The following is a 9,029-nucleotide window of genomic DNA, read 5'->3' on the forward strand; positions in this document are numbered from 1 at the left end:
GTGGTGGCACTGAATCAATAAGCAGATGAACAGGCATTCAGACCCATTATCTATGGCCTGCAAAGGGCTCATGTTGCCAAAGATCTTTCTGTCTTTGAAAATAGTGTCAAAGAAAAGAATAAGGTTCAGAGAAGGAAATGTAAATGAGAAAAAGAGCAGAGAAGAGTAAATCAAGGCTCCTCTAGATTGATGACTGATGAAACAAAACTATATGAAAATCACAGTGCATACCCAATCACTTTTGGACACCGAAAATGTGTCCAAAAAAAGCAGGGCCATCTTCAACTGTCTTTATTCACAGGACATGAATCAGCCACAGGGCCCCACCCAACTATCAGCACATAGTCTCCTGCCTCCAAAGACAAAGGTACTGAGTCAAGAGAAAAGCTTAGAGGAAATGAAAATGCATCCAATTCCCAGTCAAATGGAAATGCTATGGGCCCAAAGCCAAAGAATCATCTTGGCCTCTAGGGTGTTCACTACTTTAAATTTAGCCACATGGTGAGCTTTTTTAAGGAGCATCTTATTCAGCCTTTTATAAGCCAGACATTTACCTCCTAATGCACAGCCTGCTTCCCCCAAAGCTGGAACACACCAAGCTTGGCTTTGTCATCTGTGGGAGAAGCAATGCCAACAAAGCTCTGCTGTTATCACCTCACTCTGCTTGTCCAAGGAGCACCTGGATGAGTTTCCTTAAGGGCACTGCCAAAGGCTTCCCTTTCCCGAATAACACAGCCCACCTCCCCCACCTCCCAACCTCATCTTCATTCCTATCATCAGAGATCCATTCTCTCGTGTTAATAACCCTAACTCCAGAAATCACCTTTTAAGATGAGCAAACTTTAGGGACAGTTTGCATACCCAACAACATAACCAAGGTCTGTGCAGATTCGAACCTTACTTTCTTCATTCAATCCTTATGACAACACTGTGAGGACTGAGAGGCAGCGTGGAAGGCTGAAAAAGCATGAGGCTTTGGAGTCAGACCTGGATTGAAAGCCTCTCTCTTTCACCCAGACAAGCCTCAGCTGCCTCATATGAAAAATGGGGATTAAGACATCTATCTTTGCTCAATAAATGACTTAAATGTGATCTCATGCTCTACCTGTGGTTAGTATACTCACTCTATATCTCTTATGGTTGCTCTTTGCATAATATGTCTTTTTTCCATTCTTTTATTTTCAACTTATTTGTGTCTTTGAATTTAAAGTGTCTCCTGTAGACAACACATAGTTGGATCATGTTTTATTTTTTTAACCAGTCTGACAATATCTTACTTTTGATTGGATTGTTTCATACATTTATATTTAATATTATTATTAATATGGTTGGATTTCCATTACCATTCTGCTTTGTGTTTTCTGTATGTCTCATGGCTACACTGTTCATATGTTTCTCCTTTACCATCTCCTTTGTCTTAAGTGAATATTTCTGATAGGTTCTGGACGTGACTGGCACCATCTTGGACGTGACCGGAGCCATTTTACATACACTCAGCACAAAATGGCCACCAGCGTTTCCCTTACAAGAAACCTCGTGCTTTCTGAGAAATACAAACTCCTCCACACCAGCACCAAACCCCTCCCTGATTACATCAGCCTTCTTTACAGTCTATAGAAGCCCTCGCACCCCCACACCTGGTGCTGTCCTCCATTTGAGCGCAGCCTGGCAGATTCTTTTCCTTTAATAAAGCTTGATCGGTACCTGGCATTTCAGCTTGCTCTCTTTCAATTTCCTAGTATAACATTTTAATTCCTTTAATGATTGGTAACTTTATATTTTTAGTTAATTTCTTAGTAGTTGCTCTAGGGCTAACAATATGAATCTTATCTTATCAGAATCAACTACAGATTTATATTACCTTAATTCCAGTAAGACATTAAAACTCTTTCTATATTTCTTTATTACGTCTCCCTTTTTTGTGCTATTCCTGTTATATGTATTAATGCCTATATATGTTGCAAAGCCAACATATATAATTTGCTTTTTATAATAGTATGTGTTTTAGGGAAACTAAGAGGAAAAATGAGAGCACAAATAAATTTCTAATTTCTAAAATATATACACAAACCTTGTTTGCCAGTTGTGGGTTATCTTCACTTCTTCCTGTGGGTGTTAATTACCATCTGATGTTATTTCTCATGCCAGTGTAGTTTTGTTCCTAATCTCCCATTTGTGGTGTTTTTATCAAATATTTTATATTTCTATATGTTCTAGGTCCAACAATACAATTTTGTAAATATTGTTTTATTGAAAATCAGTTAGAAGAAAAAAATTAAAATGTAACAATGCTGTCTTTTATTATTACCCACAGAATTACTTTTACCAGAGCTCTTTATTTTTTTCATGTAGATACAAATGACTGGTGTTCCTTCCTTTTGATCTGAAGAAATTTCTTTAGTATTCCTTACAAAGCAGCAATAAATTTTCTCAGTTTTTGTTTATCTGAAACTGTCTTTATTTCATCCACATTTTTTAAAGATAGATTTCTGGATATAGGATTCTTGGTTGACAGTTTTTCTTTTTCTTTTTTTTTTTTTTTCTTTCAGAACTTTGAATATGTTGTCACACTGCTTTTGGCGTCTATTGTTTCTGATGTGAAGTCCACCATTAATCTTTCTATGGTTTCCATGTACATAATAAAACTTTCGTGCTGCTTTCAAGATTTTTCTCTTTATTATGGCTTTCAACATTTTGATTATGATGTTTCTGGGTGTGGATCCCTGCATTTATCCTGCTCAAGTTCATTCAGCTTCTGGATTTGTATGTTAGTGTTTTTCACCAAATTTGGAAAGTTTTCAGTCATGATTTCCTTGAATATTTTTCTGCTCCTTTCTCTCTCTGCTCTCCTTCTGGTATTACATGTATGTTGGTGCCTTAGATGATGTTTCACATTTTTCTGAGATTGTTCATACTCTTTTGTTCCTTTTACTTTCTGTTCTTCAGCTTGCATAATCTCTATTGAGTTCTCTGATTCTTTCTTTTGCCCACTCAAACCTACTGCTGAGTGCCTCTAGTGAATATAGTAGTACCCTCTAATCCACAAGAGATATGTCCCAAGACCCCCTAATGATGCCTGAAACCCTGGATAGTACCAAATCCTATATGTACTTTGCTTTTTTTTCTATACATACATACCTATGATAAAGTTTAATTTTTAAATTAGTTACAGTAAGTAAGAGAGTAACAACAATAACTAATAAAATAGGAGAATTATAACAATATGCCAGCATCACTACTCTTGCACTTTGGGGTTATTATTAAGTAAAATAAGGGTTACTTGAACACAAGCACTGAAATCCTATGACAGCCAGGATAACCAAGTCAATCTGATAACCAAGAGGGCTACTAAATGACTAATAGGCAAGTAGCACATACACATGAATATGGTGGGCAAAGGGATGATTCATGTCCTGGGCAGGATAAAGTGGGATGACACAAGACTTCTTCGCACTATGCAGAATGACTCATAATTTAAAATGTATTAATTGTTTATTTCTGGAATTTTCCATTTAATATTTTCAAACAGTGGTTGAACACAGGTAACTGAAACCACAGAAAGTCAAACTTCAGATGAGGAAGGAATACTGTATTTCATTTCAGTTCCTTGTACTTTTTGACTCCAGAATTTACATTTGTTTCTTTTTTAAAATTTTCTATTTTGGTAGTCTCTATTTGATAAGTCATTGTTATCATACCTGCCTTTGAGCATATTTTTAATAGTTGCCTTGAAGTCTTTGTTGGCTAAGTCCATCATCAGGGCCCTCTCAAAGGTAGTTTCTATTATCAGGTATGCATGTATCACACTTTCCTGTTTCTTTGCATATCTTACAATTTTTTTTGAAGACTGTACATTTTAGATAATATATTGTAGTAACTAGATACTGATCCCTTCCTCCATCCTTGGGGTGTGTTGTTATTGTTTGGTCATTTGTTTATTTTTTAGTGACTTGGCCAGACTAATTCTTGAAGCCCATCCCCTACACACACACAATGATGTCCCTGCTCAGATTTTTTTTTTTTTTTTTTGCCTTACTTTTACCTTTCTGCATGGCTTCTAGTGATCACCCTTGGGTCCATGTAAACTGCTTTTTGGTTCAAGATTAAGCTTCAGCCCCCTTAGCATGTTAGACATACACTCTTTACCACTAGAAGTGTGTGTGGCTGAGAAAGTGTTTTCACAATTCAGGGAGTTTACAATTTTGTCCCATGTCCAGCCAGGGGCTAGGAGCTCAGAGGTTCCCTCACCATTCACTCCTGAGAGGGCACAGCCTTAGGAAAAGTACGATTTTATTTTGTAATTTTATTTTGGATTCCTAGGAGTCTCCCCTGAGTCAGAGTAGTTTACTGTTTAGTCAGTGTCTGGTCAGAGGTTATGTTTAGTCCCTTGAGCCAGTAAGGTTTCGACATTCTGCTGACGGATCTGTGTGTGGTTTAGGTAATGCTTTTAAGTCTACTTTATATTCCACTTTGATTGCTCCTGAGTGGATATAGGCACATGTGCACAGCCTTTTGGACCCCTGGAGATGAGTGTGACCCAGGAGGACTCTCCTTGGTTATATTCTGTACTAGTAGTATCACGGATCTACCAGCCCCTCTTAATTACCCACTACCAATATATTCATTGTTTTCACAAAATCCATAGGCATGAACTTCTCTATACTCTGTTCCAAATAAAGTCAGTCCCTTCAAGCACAGTTGTGGGGTTCCCTGCCTCTTTCCCTGGGCAGAACCTCTGCACCATGTCAATAGAGCTAGGGGCAAGTATAGAAGCTCACTTCTCTTGGAGTGACACTACTGCTCTAGGAGTGGGTTCATGGGTGGAGAAGCAGGACAGGGCAAAGTAGTCCCTGGCCTTGTCAGCTTTACCCTCCTGGTGTGAAACCTCTATCATACAGGCAAGCTGGGGCAGGGGCACTTGGGAGTCTAGTATTCTTGACCTGCAATGCCTAAAACACAAACTTTGCCTTACATGTAGGAGCCGGGTGAGGGAAGGCAGCACCAATCTTTTCAACTGCACCTGCCTGAAGTAGTGCTTTTGTGACATGGGCTGAGAAAGGGCGGGAGGGGCAGGTAAGAGACACTGGCAGCCAGCCCCTCCTGGAATGAAACAATATCCCTAGACTAGGAGCTGGGAGGGAGAGTGTTCCCATCTTCTTGGCTGCATCTGCCCAAAGTAGAGTGCTCATAGCAGAGCTTCTGTCACATGGAGCTGGGGGAGGGGAGATGGGTGTAGGTTCTAGTTCAAATGCCACAGACTATCACTGTCCTTTTGAGATTTGGTAAATTTTCCTGAATAAAGTGTGTCACTATGTTTTGTATGCTCTAAGGACAATTTCCAGAGACTTTAAATTGCTTTTTTTATATATGTAATTTTTATCAGTTTAGGTGGTTGCCTTGCTGGGGAAAAGATCCACCGAGCTCCTCTATACCAGCATTCCAGAAGTTCTAACCCTGAGTTATGCTTTAAAACAATAATTTTCCCTGTTGTGTGGAGAATAGGAAGAAAGCAGAAGCAGTAAGCCCCACATTAAAAACAGCCATTATTATTATTTATATATGCAATGCCTTTAATACAGCCTGGTACACAGCAGTGCTCACAAATGCTAGCTTCCTTTCTCAGGGACTAGGGTCCTTTGCGAGAAGGACTGGCCTCCAGTGAGGGTACCCCAAATGTATCGATATGCCCCACAAAAATTGTTCTTCCTTGTCAACTTCCATTTTCAATCAACGTTTTCTAACCCCGGTACATCCCCTCTGCCAACCTCCCTCAAACTATCCCACTCCTGCTAAGAGGCCCTTCAACTTCCTGATTAGGTCCTGACTCAGATTATCACCTTCCTTCCCACCCACAATTTTCCTTCTTTGCTTCAAATTTCTGTCTCAACGATCATGCTGTTTACATAAGCACCTGCCAGTTTCAAATTAGGTTTTCCTGCCTCTGCATCTGAATGCTCCTCCTGTATTTATTACTGTTACCTATAAGCTTCATTTCACCTGCCCAGACTAACTGGTCCCCACCCCCAGACATAGCTCACTTGATCCAGCTACCTCTGGACCTCTCATTGGCTTAACTCTTTTCTTTCAGTTTCTACTAATCTCTGGCTCTGTTTTCCCATGACACCTGAGTTTGCTCTAAGCCCTGGTGTTTGCTTGCACTCATTACTGACCCACACCGACCTGAGTTTCATTCCTCATTTCCTCTAGCTTCCCTACATGGTTCTGGCTCAGAGAATTCTTAACAGGCCTACAGTATGAAGCCTACCTCCCACAACCAACTCGAGATGTCTCACTTGGTTCAGCTACCAGTTCTTGGCACTCACCCCAAATCTGTCCTGTTATCCTGTGCTTTCTATTCTGGTCTGCTTGTCCTGCTCATCCTACATCCAGTCTCTGTCTCAATTGCTTGCCCTGCTGCCTACATTCCAAAGCCAAAAATTTAGCTCTATCTCCCTGTTTGCCCTAATGTTGTCTGACTTGTACTTTACACACTCTACCTAGCATTAAATACTCATACAGAATAACCCAAACAAAGAGATCCTTAGTCAATCACAATGGCTTTAAAATAAACCAGAGTATCTAGAAAAGTATGGAATCTGACTACAATCAGGAGAACTATTGTCTAAAAAAGTACAAGCTCCATGAGGGCAAGGATTTTATTTTATTTATCGCCAGCTCCTAAGTCAATGTTTGGCACATAATAAGTTCTCAATAAATGTTTGCAGAATAAAGGTACCAAGAAAATATACTGGGGAAAGGACAGGTTCTTCAATAAATGGTGCTGGGAAAATTGGATATCCACATGTAGAAGAATGAAACTAAATCCCTAACTCTCACCATATACCAAAATCAACTCAAAATAGATTAAAGGCTTAAATATAAGACATGAAACTATAAAACTACTAGAAGAAAAGATAGGGTAAACACTCCAACACATTGGTCTGGGCAAAAATTGTATGGAAAAGACTTCTAAAGTACAGGCAACAAAAGTAAAAACAGACAAATGGGATTACATCAAACTAAAAAACTTCTGCACGGCAAAGGAAGCAATCAACAGAGTGAAGAGGCAATCTCCAGAATAGGAGAAAATATTTGCAAACTATTCATCTGATATAGGATTAATACACAGAATACACAGTAAACTTAACAGAAAAAAATATACAGAAAATTTGATTTAAAAATGTGGAAATGACCTGAATAGACATTTCTCAAATGAAGGCATAAAAATGGCCAATAGGTATATGAGAAAATGTTCAACATCACTAACCATCAAGGAAATGCAAATCAAAACCACAATGAAACATCATCTAAACCCAATTAGAATGGCTATTAAAAAAACAAGAAATAACAAATGCTGGCAAGGATGTGAAGAAAAGAAAACTTTTATATGCTGTTGGTGGGAATGTAAATTAATACAGCCATTATGGAAAACAGTATGAAGATTCCTCAAAAAACTAAAAATAGAACTAACATTGATCCATCAATCTACTACTGGTTATTTGACCAAAGGAAAGAAAATTGGCATATTAAAAAGATATCTGCACACCCATGTTTACTGCAGCATTATTCACAATAGCCAACATATATAATCAACCTGAATGTTCATTGAAAAATGAAAGGATAAAGCAAATGTGGTATATATACACAGTGAAATACTATTCAGCCATAAAAAAAGAATGAAATTCATTTGTGGTAACATGGATGAGCCTGGAAGACATTATGTTAAGTGAAATAAATCAGATAAAGAAAAACAAATATCATATATTCTCATATGTGGGAGCTAACAAAAAAAGTTGAGCTCATAGTAAAGATTAGAATTGTGGTTACTAAAGGCTGGGAAGGGGAGATGGAGGGTGGATAGGGAGAGGCTGGTTAAAAGGTACTAAATTACAGCTAGATAGGAAAAATAAGTTCTAGTGGTCTACATTATTCCTAGATGTATATAATTAACAATAATTTATTGTATGTTTTCAAATGGCTAAAAGAGAGGAGCTCAAATACTGTCATCACAAAGGAATGATAAATTTTTGTGGTGATTAATATACTAATTACTCAGATTTTGATAATCACACATTTACACATGTATTGAAAGGTAACTCTGTACCTTATAAATGTGTACAATTATTATGTATCAATTAAAATAACATTTTTGTGGAATGAATGAATGAATTAAAACGACGATCAATAGAATTCAGCTGAAAGCAATGATTGGAAACAAAACCTTTTTGCATTTACACCCCAATTAGTCAAGACTCCTCCATATGCTGATTGCATTTGTATGGTGTCGTAGATTATTTCTAAGATGTTTCTGTGATCGTATCACCTTGGGATAATGCATTCATTTATTCATTCTCCAGTGTCTACTCCCATCTCAAAACTTAAGATTTTTTGCCTCAAACTCTACCCAAATCATTTTGGGTAGAGCATGATGGACAGACCTAATCCAACCCTTATCTCAAGTTCCCCACTGAGAACACCATGACTTTGTCTGCCTGTTGAACTTAAAGGCAAGATAGAAGGGTTTAAATGGCGCCCGTGTCCCTTTGAAAATGGCACTGTATATAAGATGATGGTTTGAGTAGTTGGTGAGATCTCAGTTTTCATGTAAAGTACTTTTTTGGCTCTAATTATTAGCTCCAATAGGCACAGATGCTACTACTATTATTTATAATTTCCCCTACAGCAAAGAACATCTGTGTCAAGTTCTGTATGTTCTGCCTGATGTGGGCAGGAATATGCTTGATATTTCTCTGAATTTTTGATACTTTTGATCAATTTTGATTCAAGTGTAGAGCTTAGATCAAGAGGTGTAGGAATCCAGAAAAAATGTCAGAGAGATGATCCGATTTCTGTGTAAACACCATTAAAGAGGAAGGTAATATAATGTAGTCAGTTTTACTTATTTTTAATTTCTGACCACTAATGTAAGTAACTTTCATTTTCTCCCCAAAAGAGTAACAAAAATTGATTTATTTTGGCCTGGTCTGATGGGAGACCAAAGTGCTTCTCTTTAATAGGTCATATTACCA

This window comes from Cynocephalus volans, chromosome 4 (assembly GCF_027409185.1).
Source record: "Cynocephalus volans isolate mCynVol1 chromosome 4, mCynVol1.pri, whole genome shotgun sequence".
Taxonomy (NCBI): Eukaryota; Metazoa; Chordata; class Mammalia; order Dermoptera; family Cynocephalidae; genus Cynocephalus; species Cynocephalus volans.